We start from the raw sequence: 18,121 nt of genomic DNA, 5'->3' as shown, positions 1-18,121 counted from the left end.
TTAATCAAAAACTGTTATTTTTGTTGTTATTATTATTCATCAATTTCATCAATATTTTATATATTTTTATTTGGCAAAATATTTCTTGGAATGTCTGTTATCAATTTTGTGCAGAAATTTCGGATAGAGGTTAACCATGTTGCGGTGGGAATTGCTAAACTAAAAATTAATAACAGAAATAGAGTTTGCCCCGAGGTTCCAAAGCACAGAATGCACTTCAGATCAACAGCCGAAGCATCGTAGGGGGACCCATTCTAATGGAGACAATGTCCTCCACCCGTTTCCACAACATTGAGGGGCCACTCAAAGAAAGGGTTAGTCGAGCTTGAGCCACAGACGGTTGTTTCCATTCTGTATTTCTGTTTTATAATCAACATAATGTATTTTTCATAGTTTTAAAATGGCAATAATCAGTTATAGTATGTGATTTATTACATTAACTTATAGATTTTTCTTTACAGTACAGTTATGTCTTAAATCTGCGGTCAGTCTAATGAAAAAGGGATTACTACAAATAAAAAACAGATATTAGAAATCATAAATGTTCCCAATCTCTGTACCTAAGACACAGTTGTGTTATATAAGAAGCTGTCTATAGACGATATACTTATTAAAAACACATATATCTTCATGTATAAGGTAGAGACTATGACATCTTTGCAGGTCTAGATGTTATATCTAGCCTGATTGTTATCAGTAATTAATATAAATATTAATTACCTGTCTCTTTGTTCCTTTCCTGCTGCTGACGGGGGTATAGGTCCCTTTCACCCTCTCACCGGGCATTAATCACCTATAAAGAGACACAGGTATGATAACATGTCCCTTATACATGCTACAGACGCTAATATATATAACACTCTAGGGCCAGAACTACTTGTCTCAGGGATTATAAAACCGCATTAGAAAAAAGAACAAAAGAAAAGATGGAACCCATTGAGATATAGATGATAGGGATTTTTATTTCTATTGTAGTGCAGTGTATTATCCCTCCCAGGATGATGTTGACAGACACTATTGTTAGGTTTTTGGGGGTTTTGTGTTTGCAATGTTTGGGGTATGTGTTATTTTTTGTTTCTTTATTTATAAATTTTAAGGGTAATATATGTTTTTTTATTTTTGGGGAAGGGGGCAGGAGCAAAATATTTGATAAATTATTATTGTTTATTTTTTTTTTAATAAAAAACTGTTATTTTTGTTGTTATTATTATTCATCAACTTCATCAATATTTTATATATTTTTATTTGGCAAAATATTTCTTGGAATGTCTTTTATCAATTTTGTGCAGAAATTTAGGATAGAGGTTAACCATGTTGCGGTGGGAATTGCTAAACTAAAAATTAATAACAGAAATACAGTTTGCCCCCGAGATTCCAAAGCACAGAATGCACTTCAGATCAACAGCCGAAGCATCTTAGGGGGACCCATTCTAATGGAGACAATGTCCTCCACCCGTTTCCAGAACATTGAGGGGCCACTCAAAGAAATGGGCAGTCGAGCTTGAGCCACAGACGGTTGTCTCCATTCTGTATTTCTGTTTTATAATCAACATAATATATTTTTCATAGTTTTAAATGGCAATAATCAGTTATAGTATGTGATTTATTACATTAACTTATAGATTTTTCTTTACAGTACAGTTATGTCTTAAATCTACGGTAGGTCTATTGAAAAAGGGATTACTACAAATAAAAAACAGATATTAGAAATCATAAATGTTCCTAATCTCTGTACCTGAGACATGGTGGTGTTATATAAGAAGCTGTCTATAGACGATATACTTATTAAAAACACATATATCTTCATGTATAAGGTAGAGACTATGACATCTTTGCAGGTTTAGATGTTGTATCTAGCCTGATTGTTATCAGTAATTAATATAAATATTAATTACCTGTCTCTTTGTTCCTTTCCTGCAGCTGACGGGGGTATAGGTCCCTTTCACCCTCTCACCGGGCATCAATCACCTATAAAAAGACACAGGTATGATAACTTGTCCCTTATACATGCTACAGACGCTAATATATCTAACACTCTAGGGCCAGAACTACTTGTCTCAGGGATTATAAAACCGCATTAGAAAAAAGAACAAAAGAAAAGATGGAACCCATTGAGATATAGATGATAGGGATTTTTATTTCTATTGTAGTGCAGTGTATTATCCCTCCCAGGATGATGTTGACAGACACTATTGTTAGGTTTTTGGGGGTTTTGTGTTTGCAATGTTTGGGGTATGTGTTATTTTTTGTTTCTTTATTTATAAATTTTAAGGGTAATATATGTTTTTTTATTTTTGGGGAAAGGGGCAGGAGCAAAATATTTGATAAATTATTATTGTTTATTTGTTTTTTAATAAAAAACTGTTATTTTTGTTGTTATTATTATTCATCAACTTCATCAATATTTTATATATTTTTATTTGGCAAAATATTTCTTGGAATGTCTTTTATCAATTTTGTGCAGAAATTTAGGATAGAGGTTAACCATGTTGCGGTGGGAATTGCTAAACTAAAAATTAATAACAGAAATACAGTTTGCCCCCGAGGTTCCAAAGCACAGAATGCACTTCAGATCAACCGCCGAAGCATCTTAGGGGGACCCATTCTAATGGAGACAATGTCCTCCACCCGTTTCCAGAACATTGAGGGGCCACTCAAAGAAATGGGCAGTCGAGCTTGAGCCACAGACGGTTGTCTCCATTCTGTATTTCTGTTTTATAATCAACATAATGTATTTTTCATAGTTTTAAATGGCAATAATCAGTTATAGTATGTGATTTATTACATTAACTTATAGATTTTTCTTTACAGTACAGTTATGTCTTAAATTTGCGGTCAGTCTATTGAAAAAGGGATTACTACAAATAAAAAACAGATATTAGAAATCATAAATGTTCCTAATCTCTGTACCTGAGACATGGATGTGTTATATAAGAAGCTGTCTATAGACGATATACTTATTAAAAACACATATATCTTCATGTATAAGGTAGAGACTGTGACATCTTTGCAGGTTTAGATGTTGTATCTAGCCTGATTGTTATCAGTAATTAATATAAATATTAATTACCTGTCTCTTTGTTCCTTTCCTGCAGCTGACGGAGGTATAGGTCCCTTTCATCCTCTCACCGGGCATCAATCACCTATAAAAAGACACAGGTATGATAACATGTCCCTTATACATGCTACAGACGCTAATATATCTAACACTCTAGGGCCAGAACTACTTGTCTCAGGGATTATAAAACCGCATTAGAAAAAAGAACAAAAGAAAAGATGGAACCCATTGAGATATAGATGATAGGGATTTATATTTCTATTGCAGTGCAGTGTATTATCCCTCCCAGGATGATGTTGACAGAGACTATTGTTAGGTTTTTGGGGGTTTTGTGTTTGTAATGTTTGGGGTATGTGTTATTTTTTGTTTCTTTATTCATAAATTTTAAGGGTAATATATGTTTTTTTATTTTTGGGGGAAGGGGGCAGGAGCAAAATATTTTATAAATTATTTTAGTTTTTTTGTTTTTTAATCAAAAACTGTTATTTTTGTTGTTATTATTATTCATCAGTTTCATCAATATTTTATATATTTTTATTTGGTAAAATATTTCTTGGAATGTCTGTTATCAATTTTGTGCAGAAATTTAGGATAGAGGTTAACCATGTTGCGGTGGGAATTGCTAAACTAAAAATTAATAACAGAAATACAGTTTGCCCCCGAGGTTCCAAAGCACAGAATGCACTTCAGATCAACAGCCGAAGCATCGTAGGGGGACCCATTCTAATGGAGACAATGTCCTCCACCCGTTTCCACAACATTGAGGGGCCACTCAAAGAAAGGGGCAGTCGAGCTTGAGCCACAGACGGTTGTTTCCATTCTGTATTTCTGTTTTATAATCAACATAATGTATTTTTCATAGTTTTAAATGGCAATAATCAGTTATAGTATGTGATTTATTACATTAACTTATAGATTTTTCTTTACAGTACAGTTATGTCTTAAATCTGCGGTCAGTCTATTGAAAAAGGGATTACTACAAATAAAAAACAGATATTAGAAATCATAAATGTTCCCAATCTCTGTACCTGAGAAACAGTTGTGTTATATAAGAAGCTGTCTATAGACGATATACTTATTAAAAACACATATATCTTCATGTATAAGGTAGAGACTATGACATCTCTGCAGGTCTAGATGTTATATCTAGCCTGATTGTTATCAGTAATTAATATAAATATTAATTACCTGTCTCTTTGTTCCTTTCCTGCAGCTGACGGGGGTATAGGTCCCTTTCACCCTCTCACCAGGCATTAATCACCTATAAAAAGACACAGGTATGATGACATGTCCCTTATACATGCTACAGACGCTAATATATATAACACTCTAGGGCCAGAACTACTTGTCTCAGGGATTATAAAACCGCATTAGAAAAAAGAACAAAAGAAAAGATGGAACCCATTGAGATATAGATGATAGGGATTTTTATTTCTATTGTAGTGCAGTGTATTATCCCTCCCAGGATGATGTTGACAGACACTATTGTTAGGTTTTTGGGGGTTTTGTATTTGCAATGTTTGGGGTATGTGTTATTTTTTGTTTCTTTATTTATAAATTTTAAGGGTAATATATGTTTTTTTATTTTTGGGGAAGGGGGCAGGAGCAAAATATTTGATAAATTATTATTGTTTATTTGTTTTTTAATAAAAAACTGTTATTTTTGTTGTTATTATTATTCATCAACTTCATCAATATTTTATATATTTTTATTTGGCAAAATATTTCTTGGAATGTCTTTTATCAATTTTGTGCAGAAATTTAGGATAGAGGTTAACCATGTTGCGGTGGGAATTGCTAAACTAAAAATTAATAACAGAAATACAGTTTGCCCCCGAGATTCCAAAGCACAGAATGCACTTCAGATCAACAGCCGAAGCATCTTAGGGGGACCCATTCTAATGGAGACAATGTCCTCCACCCGTTTCCAGAACATTGAGGGGCCACTCAAAGAAATGGGCAGTCGAGCTTGAGCCACAGACGGTTGTCTCCATTCTGTATTTCTGTTTTATAATCAACATAATGTATTTTTCATAGTTTTAAATGGCAATAATCAGTTATAGTATGTGATTTATTACATTAACTTATAGATTTTTCTTTACAGTACAGTTATGTCTTAAATCTACGGTAGGTCTATTGAAAAAGGGATTACTACAAATAAAAAACAGATATTAGAAATCATAAATGTTCCTAATCTCTGTACCTGAGACATGGTTGTGTTATATAAGAAGCTGTCTATAGACGATATACTTATTAAAAACACATATATCTTCATGTATAAGGTAGAGACTATGACATCTTTGCAGGTTTAGATGTTGTATCTAGCCTGATTGTTATCAGTAATTAATATAAATATTAATTACCTGTCTCTTTGTTCCTTTCCTGCAGCTGACGGGGGTATAGGTCCCTTTCACCCTCTCACCGGGCATCAATCACCTATAAAAAGACACAGGTATGATAACATGTCCCTTATACATGCTACAGACGCTAATATATCTAACACTCTAGGGCCAGAACTACTTGTCTCAGGGATTATAAAACCGCATTAGAAAAAAGAACAAAAGAAAAGATGGAACCCATTGAGAAATAGATGATAGGGATTTTTATTTCTATTGTAGTGCAGTGTATTATCCCTCCCAGGATGATGTTGACAGACACTATTGTTAGGTTTTTGGGGGTTTTGTGTTTGCAATGTTTGGGGTATGTGTTATTTTTTGTTTCTTTATTTATAAATTTTAAGGGTAATATATGTTTTTTTATTTTTGGGGAAGGGGGCAGGAGCAAAATATTTGATAAATTATTATTGTTTATTTGTTTTTTAATAAAAAACTGTTATTTTTGTTGTTATTATTATTCATCAACTTCATCAATATTTTATATATTTTTATTTGGCAAAATATTTCTTGGAATGTCTTTTATCAATTTTGTGCAGAAATTTAGGATAGAGGTTAACCATGTTGCGGTGGGAATTGCTAAACTAAAAATTAATAACAGAAATACAGTTTGCCCCCGAGATTCCAAAGCACAGAATGCACTTCAGATCAACAGCCGAAGCATCTTAGGGGGACCTATTCTAATGGAGACAATGTCCTCCACCCGTTTCCAGAACATTGAGGGGCCACTCAAAGAAATGGGCAGTCGAGCTTGAGCCACAGACGGTTGTCTCCATTCTGTATTTCTGTTTTATAATCAACATAATGTATTTTTCATAGTTTTAAATGGCAATAATCAGTTATAGTATGGGATTTATTACATTAACTTATAGATTTTTCTTTACAGTACAGTTATGTCTTAAATTTGCGGTCAGTCTATTGAAAAAGGGATTACTACAAATAAAAAACAGATATTAGAAATCATAAATGTTCCTAATCTCTGTACCTGAGACATGGTTGTGTTATATAAGAAGCTGTCTATAGACGATATACTTATTAAAAACACATATATCTTCATGTATAAGGTAGAGACTATGACATCTTTGCAGGTTTAGATGTTGTATCTAGTCTGATTGTTATCAGTAATTAATATAAATATTAATTACCTGTCTCTTTGTTCCTTTCCTGCAGCTTACGGAGGTATAGGTAACTTTCACCCTCTCACCGGGCATCAATCACCTATAAAAAGACACAGGTATGATAACATGTCCCTTATACATGCTACAGACGCTAATATATCTAACACTCTAGGGCCAGAACTACTTGTCTCAGGGATTATAAAACCGCATTAGAAAAAAGAACAAAAGAAAAGATGGAACCCATTGAGATATAGATGATAGGGATTTATATTTCTATTGCAGTGCAGTGTATCATCCCTCCCAGGATGATGTTGACAGAGACTATTGTTAGGTTTTTGGGGGTTTTGTGTTTGTAATGTTTGGGGTATGTGTTATTTTTTGTTTCTTTATTCATAAATTTTAAGGGTAATATATGTTTTTTTATTTTTGGGGGAAGGGGGCAGGAGCAAAATATTTTATAAATTATTTTAGTTTTTTTGTTTTTTAATCAAAAACTGTTATTTTTGTTGTTATTATTATTCATCAGTTTCATCAATATTTTATATATTTTTATTTGGTAAAATATTTCTTGGAATGTCTGTTATCAATTTTGTGCAGAAATTTAGGATAGAGGTTAACCATGTTGCGGTGGGAATTGCTAAACTAAAAATTAATAACAGAAATACAGTTTGCCCCCGAGGTTCCAAAGCACAGAATGCACTTCAGATCAACAGCCGAAGCATCGTAGGGGGACCCATTCTAATGGAGACAATGTCCTCCACCCGTTTCCACAACATTAAGGGGCCACTCAAAGAAAGGGGCAGTCGAGCTTGAGCCACAGACGGTTGTCTCCATTCTGTATTTCTGTTTTATAATCAACATAATGTATTTTTCATAGTTTTAAATGGCAATAATCAGTTATAGTATGTGATTTATTACATTAACTTATAGATTTTTCTTTACAGTACAGTTATGTCTTAAATCTGCGGTCAGTCTATTGAAAAAGGGATTACTACAAATAAAAAACAGATATTAGAAATCATAAATGTTCCCAATCTCTGTACCTGAGACACAGTTGTGTTATATAAGAAGCTGTCTATAGACGATATACTTATTAAAAACACATATATCTTCATGTATAAGGTAGAGACAATGACATCTCTGCAGGTCTAGATGTTATATCTAGCCTGATTGTTATCAGTAATTAATATAAATATTAATTACCTGTCTCTTGGTTCCTTTCCTGCAGCTGACGGGGGTATAGGTCACTTTCACCTTCTCACCGGGCATCAATCACCTATAAAAAGACACAGGTATGATAACATGTCCCTTATACATGCTACAGACGCTAATATATATAACACTCTAGGGCCAGAACTACTTGTCTCAGGGATTATAAAACCGCATTAGAAAAAAGAACAAAAGAAAAGATAGAACCCATTGAGATATAGATGATAGGGATTTTTATTTCTATTGTCGTGCAGTGTATTATCCCTCCCAGGATGATGTTGACAGACACTATTGTTAGGTTTTTTGGGGTTTTGTGTTTGCAATGTTTGGGGTAAGTGTTATTTTTTGTTTCTTTATTCATAAATTTTAAGGGTAATATATGTTTTTTTATTTTTGGGGAAGGGGGCAGGAGCAAAATATTTTATTAATTATTATTGTTTATTTGTTTTTTAATCAAAAACTGTTATTTTTGTTGTTATTATTATTCATCAACATCATCAATATTTTATATATTTTTATTTGGCAAAATATTTCTTGGAATGTCTTTTATCAATTTTGTGCAGAAATTTAGGATAGAGGTTAACCATGTTGCGGTGGGAATTGCTAAACTAAAAATTAATAACAGAAATACAGTTTGCCCCCGAGATTCCAAAGCACAGAATGCACTTCAGATCAACAGCCGAAGCATCGTAGGGGGACCCATTCTAATGGAGACAATGTCCTCCACCCGTTTCCAGAACATTGAGGGGCCACTCAAAGAAATGGGCAGTCGAGCTTGAGCCACAGATGGTTGTCTCCATTCTGTATTTCTGTTTTATAATCAACATAATGTATTTTTCATAGTTTTAAATGGCAATAATCAGTTATAGTATGTGATTTATTACATTAACTTATAGATTTTTCTTTACAGTACAGTTATGTCTTAAATCTGCGGTCAGTCTATTGAAAAAGGGATTACTACAAATAAAAACAGATATTAGAAATCATAAATGTTCCTAATCTCTGTACCTGAGACATGGTTGTGTTATATAAAAAGCTGTCTGTAGACGATGTACTTATTAAAAACACATATATCTTCATGTATAAGGTAGAGACTATGACATCTTTGCAGGTTTAGATGTTGTATCTAGCCTGATTTTTATCAGTAATTAATATAAATATTAATTACCTGTCTCTTTGTTCCTTTCCTGCAGCTGACGGGGGTATAGGTCCCTTTCACCCTCTCACCGGGCATTATTCACCTATAAAAAGACACAGGTATGATAACATGTCCCTTATACATGCTACAGACGCTAATATATAACACTCTAGGGCCAGAACTACTTGTCTCAGGGATTATAAAACCGCATTAGAAAAAAGAACAAAAGAAAAGATGGAACCCATTGAGATATAGATGATAGGGATTTTTATTTCTATTGTAGTGCAGTGTATTATCCCTCCCAGGATGATGTTGACACAGGGGCGGACATATCACTTGTTCAACCGGTTCGGCTGCACAGGGGCCCAGCGTGTTAGGGGGCCCACCTAGTGGCCCAGGTCACAGTCTGGGCCCCTGCAGGGCCCCCTGCCAGTACTTCATACTAAATGCTGCAGCAACAGGTCCCGGACCTGCCGCTGACAGCAGTAATTTACCTTTAAACCGGCCGGGCGAGACGGACAGGCCAGGTGCCGTCATCAGGGGGGTACAACCGGTACCCCAGTAAGGGGCTTGGACCCTCAGGGAGGCCCAACTGGCCCCAACACTCTTTCTTGCGAGTCAGTGAGTGACTGTCACTCACTGACGGCTGGGGGGGGGGGGAGTCTTACTGTACACTGACTGACTACATCATATTCTTTTTTCTTATGTTCCAGCCCTGCCCTGTCTGTTGCCCAGACTGGCCAGCGAAGCTGGAGCGAGAGGGAGCGCCGTCCGGAGGGCAGCACTCTGTCACTTTATAATGTCAGGGGCTGCAGTTGGTATGAGACATGCCTGTGCGCGGCTCTCAGTTACCAGCAGGGCCTGTAGTAGCAGCTGGCCAGTGACGTCAGATCACGTGTTCCTCCTCTTCCTGCCCACTGCCTGCAATAGAGGAGCGGAGCAGCAGACTACACTGCACACAGGTACTTACTTGTATGGGGGCAGTGTATGATGGCTGTGTATGTGTGTGTGTGTGTGTGTGTGTGTATATGGGGACAAAGTGTGTGTGTATGATGGCTGTCTATGTGTATATAGAAGCTGTGTATGTTTATATAGAAGCTGTGTATGTGTATATAGAAGCTGTCTATGTATATATAGAAGCTGTGTATGTGTATGATGGCCATGTGTGCGTATAATTGGGCAGTGTGTGTATATAGAAGCTGTATACGTGTATATAGAAGCTGTGTATGTTTATATAGAAGCTGTGTATGTGTATATAGAAGCTGTGTATGTGTATGATGGCCATGTGTGTATACAGGGGCAGTGTGTGTATATAGAGGCAGTGTATTTATTTATGGCCATGTGTGTATGATGGCAGTGTGTGTCTATATAGTGGCAGTGTATATGCATATAGAAGCTGTGTTTGTGTATGATGGCCATGTATGTATAAAGGGGCAGTGTGTGTCTATATAGTGGCAGTGTATGTGTATATAGTGGCTGTATATGTGTGTATGATGGCAGTGTGTGTCTATATAGTGGCAGTGTATGTGTATAGTGGCTGTATATGTGTGTATGATGGCAGTGTGTGTATATATAGTGGCAGTGTATGTGTATATAGTGGCTGTATATGTGTGTATGATGGCCGTGTGTGTCTATATAGTGGCAGTGTTTGTGTATAGTGGCTGATATGTGTGTATGATGGCAGTGTGTGTCTATATAGTGGCAGTGTATATGCATATAGAAGCTGTGTATGTGTATGATGGCCATGTGTGTATAAAGGGGCAGTGTGTGCATATAGCAGCTGTGTATGTGTGTATGATGGCTGTGTGTGTATATAGAGGCAGTGTATATATTTATGATGCATGTGTGTATATAGAGGCAGTGTATGTGCATATAGAAGCTGTGTATGATGGCCATGTGTGTGTGTATATAGGGGTAGTGTGTGTGTATGTGTTATGGCCGCCATCAGAACAGTTATGTTGTATGCACTCTATGGGTTAAATGCCATTCATTTGATAGCATGCAGTAAGAGACTGAGAATGTAGTCTGCCAGAGAGAGGATTTATGCATTGATGTTTTGGAGTGTGCTAAAACTCTCAATAATATACTAATAATGAGTGTGACTACAAAACTAACACTACTAATTCTGAATACATGCAAATACATAAAATAACTGACAAGGATCCTGCGATGGACATGGAACACATGATTGTATATAAGACTAACACATTGATGTTGAAAATTGGAAGTTCACTCAGGCAAGTGTGCATATATGGTCGGTGTGAACAGGTGGCAAGTATTAATATGGCTACTAAGATGGTGGCCGGAAATAGATGCAGATATGTATAAATACAGTTCTATTCACTTTCTTTTTTGATATATGGTTTTTAGAAGAAGTATTAAAAGTGAGGTTTTAAAGTCTCAGATTATGTATTCAGTGCCATATACAGTCATAATGGTAAATGTTGGCACCCCTGAAATTTTTCAAGAAAAATAAGTATTTCTCACAGAAAAGGATTGCAGTAACACATGTTTTGCTATACACATGTTTATTCCCTTTGTGTGTATTAGAACTAAACCAAAAAAGGGAGGAAAAAAAGCAAATTGGACATAATGTCACACCAAACTCCAAAAATGGTCTGGACAAAATTATTGGCACCCTTAACTTAATATTTGGTCGCACACCCTTTGGAAAAAATAACTGAAATCAGTGTCTTCCTATAACCATCAATAAGCTTCTTACACCTCACAGCCGGAGTGTTGGACCACTCTTCCTTTGCAAACTGCTCCAGGTCTCTTATTGGAAGAGGCGCCTTTTCCCAACAGTAATTTAAGGATCTCTCCACAGGTGTTCAATGATATTTAGATCTGGACTCATTGCTGGCCACTTCAGAACTCTCCAGCGCTTTGTTGCCATCAATTTCTGGGGGCTTTTTGACGTATGTTTGGGGTCATTGTCCTGCTGGAAGACCCAAGATCTCGGACGCAGACCCAGCTTTCTGACACTGGGCTGTACAGTGCGACCCAAAATCTGTTGGTAATCCTCAGATTTCATGATGTCTTGTACACATTCAAGGCCCCCAGTGCCAGAGGCAGCAAAACAACCCCAAAACATCATTGACCTCCACCATATGTCACTGTAGGTACTGTGCTCTTTTCTTTGTAGTTTTCATTCCGTTTTCGGTAAACAGTAGAATGATGTGCTTAACCAAAAAGCTCTATCTTGGTCTCATCTGTCCACAAGACGTTTTCCCAGAAGGATTTTGGTTAATCAAGTTCATTTTGGCAAAATGTAGTCTTGCTTTTTTATGTCTCAGTGTCAGCAGTGGGGTCCTCCTGGGTCCCCTCCATAGCGTTTCATTTCATTTAAATGTCGACTGATAGTTCGCGCTGACTCTGATGCTCCCTGAGCCTGCAGGACAGCTTGAATATCTTTGGAACTTGTTTGGGTCTGCTTATCCACCATCCGGACTATCCTGCGTTTACACCTTTAATTAATTTTTCTCTTCCATCCATGCCCAGGGAGATTATCTACAGTGCCATGGGTTGTAAACTTCTTGATAATGTTGCGCACTGTGGACAAAGGAAAATCTAGATCTCTGGAGATGGATTTGTAACCTTTAGATTGTTGATATTTTTCCACGATTTTGGTTCTCAAGTCCTCAGACAGTTCTTCTCCTCTTTCTGTTGTCCATGCTTAGTGTGGCACACACAGACACACAATGCAAAGACTAAGTGAACTTCTCTCCTTTTTATCTGCATTCAGGTGTGATTTTGATATTGCCCACACCTGTTACTTGCCCCAGGTGAGTTTAAAGGAACATCACATGCTTGAAACAATCTTATTTATCCACAATTTTGAAAGGGTTCCAATAATTTGTGACATTAAAGTATGACATTATGTCCAATTTGCTTTTTCCTCCCTTTTTTGGGGGTTAGTTCCAATACACACAAAGGGAATAAACATGTGTATAGCAAAACATGTGTTACTGCAATCCTGTTCTGTGAGAATTTTATAGAAAAATTTCAGGGGTGCCAACATTTACGGCCATGACTATATGTGTGTATTGGCGCTGTGTATGAGTATATAGAGGCTGTGTACGCATATGAGGCTGTATATGTGTATTTCCTTAAGGTTGCAGGGTGTAAATGTACGTCCTGCCCCCCTCCAGCTCTGTGCTTCATAACCGGTTGGTTAGAGCTGGGACATGTGGCTAATGCCAGAGTTCACCAATCAGGGTGATGTCCAGCATTAACCACATTAGATGCCACAATCAAAGTTCATTGCAGCATCTAAAAGTATGAAAATAGGTTGCCAGATAGCCCAGAGGAGCTGATCAGGACCACAGCAAAATTGTGGTGTCCCGATCAACTCAGCGGAGGGTACCTATCTGCCTCCGGCTCGTCTGATCTGTGCATCTTTTAGTGCAGAAAGCTTCAACAGCCTGTAGTAAGGTAGCGCCAATAACACTGATCAATTCTGTGCTATGGCACAGCATTGATAAGTATATGCAATCTAAAAATTACTTGGGGGCGGGGAGGGGTTGAAGGAGGCCTTGACCTGTGTAAGGGGCCCCAACATTTCTGACGGCAGCCCTGATGTGGGTGTGTCAGCTGTGTAATAATGATGAGGTGCTTAAGGTATATGGGGTGATGAGGAGACTGAGGATGGAGTGCGTGGGGTGTATGGGGGTGATGAGGAGACTGAGGATGGAGTGCATGGGGTGATGAGGAGACTGAGGATGGAGTGCATGGGGTGTATGGGGTGATGAGGAGACTGAGGATGGAGTGCATGGGGTGATGAGGAGACTGAGGATGGAGTGCATGGGGTGATGAGGAGACTGAGGATGGAGTGCATGGGGTGTATGGGGTGATGAGGAGACTGAGGATGGAGTGCATGTGGTGATGATGAGACTGAGGATGGGGTGCGTGGGGTGATGAGGAGACTGAGGATGGAGTGCATGGGGTGATGAGGAGACTGAGGATGGGGTGTGTGGGGTGTATGGGGTAATGAGGAGACTGAGGATGGGGTGTGTGGGGTATATGGGGTGATGAGGAGACTGAGGATGGAGTGCGTGGGGTGTATGGGATGATTCAGTGGTTGGTACAGTATTTGTCAGTATTATATTCATGGAGTACAGTGGTTGGCAGTATTATATTAATGGAGTACAGAGGTTGGCAGTATTATATTAATAGAGTACAGTGGTTGGCAGTATTATATTCAGGGGTACAGTATTTGGCAGTATTATATTCAGGGGTACAGTGGTTAGCAGTATTATATTCAGGGGTACAGTGGTTGGCATTATTCAGGGGGTACAGTGGTTGGCAGTATTATATTCAGGTGGTACAGTATTTGGCAAGGTTATAATGATTATTGTCATCATACAGAGGATGAGGATCTACTGACAAATTAAGGAACCAATGATGTCCAGGTGTCAGACTCTGCAGAGAAGATGGAAGAAATCCTGGTGTCTGGACCAGATGAAGAAAAAAAATAAAGACAACAGAAAAGACATAAGGAGCCAAGGAACCAGGGGGTGCCAAGGGGTGTCGTACTAAGTCAAGGGGTGCGAATGTAAAGGGGAGCACTGCCCTCTGCCTGCCAGCTAGATAAGGGTCAGGCTGACTCAGGGGAGTACTCATGGGGCCTGGTCCGCACACTGAGAGGGACAGGAGCCACCCGGAGCCCACCTCAGGAGCCGTTCCATCCACCTGTGGTGGACAAGGCAAGTGGCGACACTACACGGGCGGGGTAAGTGGAGGCACTCTGGTGGGGTCTAGGTACATGAGGGGGCACAGTGCTGGTGGTGGTGGGGGGGGGGGGGGCAGGCACATTCTTTGCACAGGGGCCCTCTGCTGTCTGTGTCCGCCCCTGTGTTGACAAATACTATTGTTAGGTTTTTGGGCGTTTTGTGTTTGCAATGTTTGGGGTATGTGTTATTTTTTGTTAGAGACTATGACATCTTTGCAGGTTTAGATGTTGTATCTAGCCTGATTGTTATCAGTAATTAATATAAATATTAATTACCTGTCTCTTTGTTCCTTTCCTGCAGCTGACGGGGGTTTAGGTCCCTTTCAACCTCTCACCGGGCATCAATCACCTATAAAAAGACACAGGTATGATAACATGTCCCTTATACATGCTACAGACGCTAATATATATAACACTCTAGGGCCAGAACTACTTGTCTCAGGGATTATAAAACCGCATTAGAAAAAAGAACAAAAGAAAAGATGGAACCCATTGAGATATAGATGATAGGGATTTTTATTTCTATTGCAGTGCAGTGTATTATCCCTCCCAGGATGATGTTGACAGAGACTATTGTTAGGTTTTTGGGGGTTTTGTGTTTGCAATGTTTGGGGTATGTGTTATTTTTTGTTTCTTTATTCATAAATTTTAAGGGTAATATATGTTTTTTTATTTTTGGGGGAAGGGGGCAGGAGCAAAATATTTTATAAATTATTTTAGTTTTTTGTTTTTTAATCAAAAACTGTTATATTTGTTGTTATTATTATTATTCATCAATTTCATCAATATTTTATATATTTTTATATGGCAAAATATTTCTTGGAATGTCTGTTATCAATTTTGTGCAGAAATTTCTGATAGAGGTTAACCATGTTGCGGTGGGAATTGCTAAACTAAAAATTAATAACAGAAATACAGTTTGCCCCCGAGGTTCCAAAGCACAGAATGCACTTCAGATCAACAGCCGAAGCATCGTAGGGGGACCCATTCTAATGGAGACAATGTCCTCCACCCGTTTCCACAACATTGAGGGGCCACTCAAAGAAAGGGGCAGTCGAGCTTGAGCCACAGACGGTTGTTTCCATTCTATATTTCTGTTTTATAATCAACATAATGTATTTTTCATAGTTTTAAATGGCAATAATCAGTTATAGTATGTGATTTATTACATTAACTTATAGATTTTTCTTTACAGTACAGTTATGTCTTAAATCTGCGGTCAGTCTATTGAAAAAGGGATTACTACAAATAAAAAACAGATATTAGAAAACATAAATGTTCCTAATCTCTGTACCTGAGACACAGTTGTGTTATATAAGAAGCTGTCTATAGACGATATACTTATTAAAAACACATATATCTTCATGTATAAGGTAGAGACTATGACATCTTTGCAGATTTAGATGTTGTATCTAGCCTGATTGTTATCAGTAATTAATATAAATATTAATTACCTGTCTCTTTGTTCCTTTCCTGCAGCTGACGGGGGTATAGGTCCCTTTCACCCTCTCACCGGGCATTAATCACCTATAAAAAGACACAGGTATGATAACATGTCCCTTATACATGCTACAGACGCTAATATATATAACACTCTAGGGCCAGAACTACTTGTCTCAGGGATTATAAAACCGCATTAGAAAAAAGAACAAAAGAAAAGATGGAACCCATTGAGATATAGATGATAGGGATTTTTATTTCTATTGCAGTGCAGTGTATTATCCCTCCCAGGATGATGTTGACAGAGACTATTGTTAGGTTTTTGGGGGTTTTGTGTTTGCAATGTTTGGGGTATGTGTTATTTTTTGTTTCTTTATTCATAAATTTTAAGGGTAATATATGTTTTTTTATTTTTGGGGGAAGGGGGCAGGAGCAAAATATTTTATAAATTATTTTAGTTTTTTTGTTTTTTAATCAAAAACTGTTATTTTTGTTGTTATTATTATTATTCATCAATTTCATCAATATTTTATATATTTTTATTTGGCAAAATATTTCTTGGAATGTCTGTTATCAATTTTGTGCAGAAATTTCGGATAGAGGTTAACCATGTTGCGGTGGGAATTGCTAAACTAAAAATTAATAACAGAAATACAGTTTGCCCCCGAGGTTCCAAAGCACAGAATGCACTTCAGATCAACAGCCGAAGCATCGTAAGGGGACCCATTCTAATGGAGACAATGTCCTCCACCCGTTTCCACAACATTGAGTGGCCACTCAAAGAAAGGGGCAGTCGAGCTTGAGCCACAGACGGTTGTTTCCATTCTGTATTTCTGTTTTATAATCAACATAATGTATTTTTCATAGTTTTAAATGGCAATAATCAGTTATAGTATGTGATTTATTACATTAACTTATAGATTTTTCTTTACAGTACAGTTATGTCTTAAATCTGCGGTCAGTCTATTGAAAAAGGGATGACTACAAATAAAAAACAGATATTAGAAAACATAAATGTTCCTAATCTCTGTACCTGAGACACAGTTGTGTTATATAAGAAGCTGTCTATAGACGATATACTTATTAAAAACACATATATCTTAATGTATAAGGTAGAGACTATGACATCTCTGCAGGTATAGATGTTATATCTAGCCTGATTGTTATCAGTAATCAATATAAATATTAATGACCTGTCTCTTTGTTCCTTTCCTGCAGCTGACGGGGGTATAGGTCCCTTTCACCCTATCACCGGGCATTTATCACCTATAAAAAGACACAGGTATGATAACATGTCCCTTATACATGCTACAGACGCTAATATATATAACACTCTAGGGCCAGAACTACTTGTCTCAGGGATTATAAAACCGCATTAGAAAAAAGAACAAAAGAAAAGATGGAACCCATTGAGGTATAGATGATAGGGATTTTTATTTCTATTGTAGTGCAGTGTATTATCCCTCCCAGGATGATGTTGACAGAGACTATTGTTAGGTTTTTGGGGGTTTTGTGTTTGCAATGTTTGGGGTATGTGTTATTTTTTGTTTCTTTATTCATAAATTTTAAGGGTAATATATGTTTTTTTATTTTTGGGGAAGGGGGCAGGAGCAAAATATTTGATAAATTATTATTGTTTATTTGTTTTTTAATCAAAAACTGTTATTTTTGTTGTTATTATTATTCATCAACTTCATCAATATTTTATATATTTTTATTTGGCAAAATATTTCTTGGAATGTCTTTTATCAATTTTGTGCAGAAATTTAGGATAGAGGTTAACCATGTTGCGGTGGGAATTGCTAAACTAAAAATTAATAACAGAAATACAGTTTGCCCCCGAGATTCCAAAGCACAGAATTCACTTCAGATCAACAGCCGAAGCATCTTAGGGGGACCCATTCTAATGGAGACAATGTCCTCCACCCGTTTCCAGAACATTGAGGGGCCACTCAAAGAAATGGGCAGTCGAGCTTGAGCCACAGACGGTTGTCTCCATTCTGTATTTCTGTTTTATAATCAACATAATGTATT

This window comes from Hyla sarda, unplaced genomic scaffold (assembly GCF_029499605.1).
Source record: "Hyla sarda isolate aHylSar1 unplaced genomic scaffold, aHylSar1.hap1 scaffold_1334, whole genome shotgun sequence".
Classification (NCBI taxonomy): Eukaryota; Metazoa; Chordata; class Amphibia; order Anura; family Hylidae; genus Hyla; species Hyla sarda.
This window is presented reverse-complemented; position numbering follows the sequence as displayed.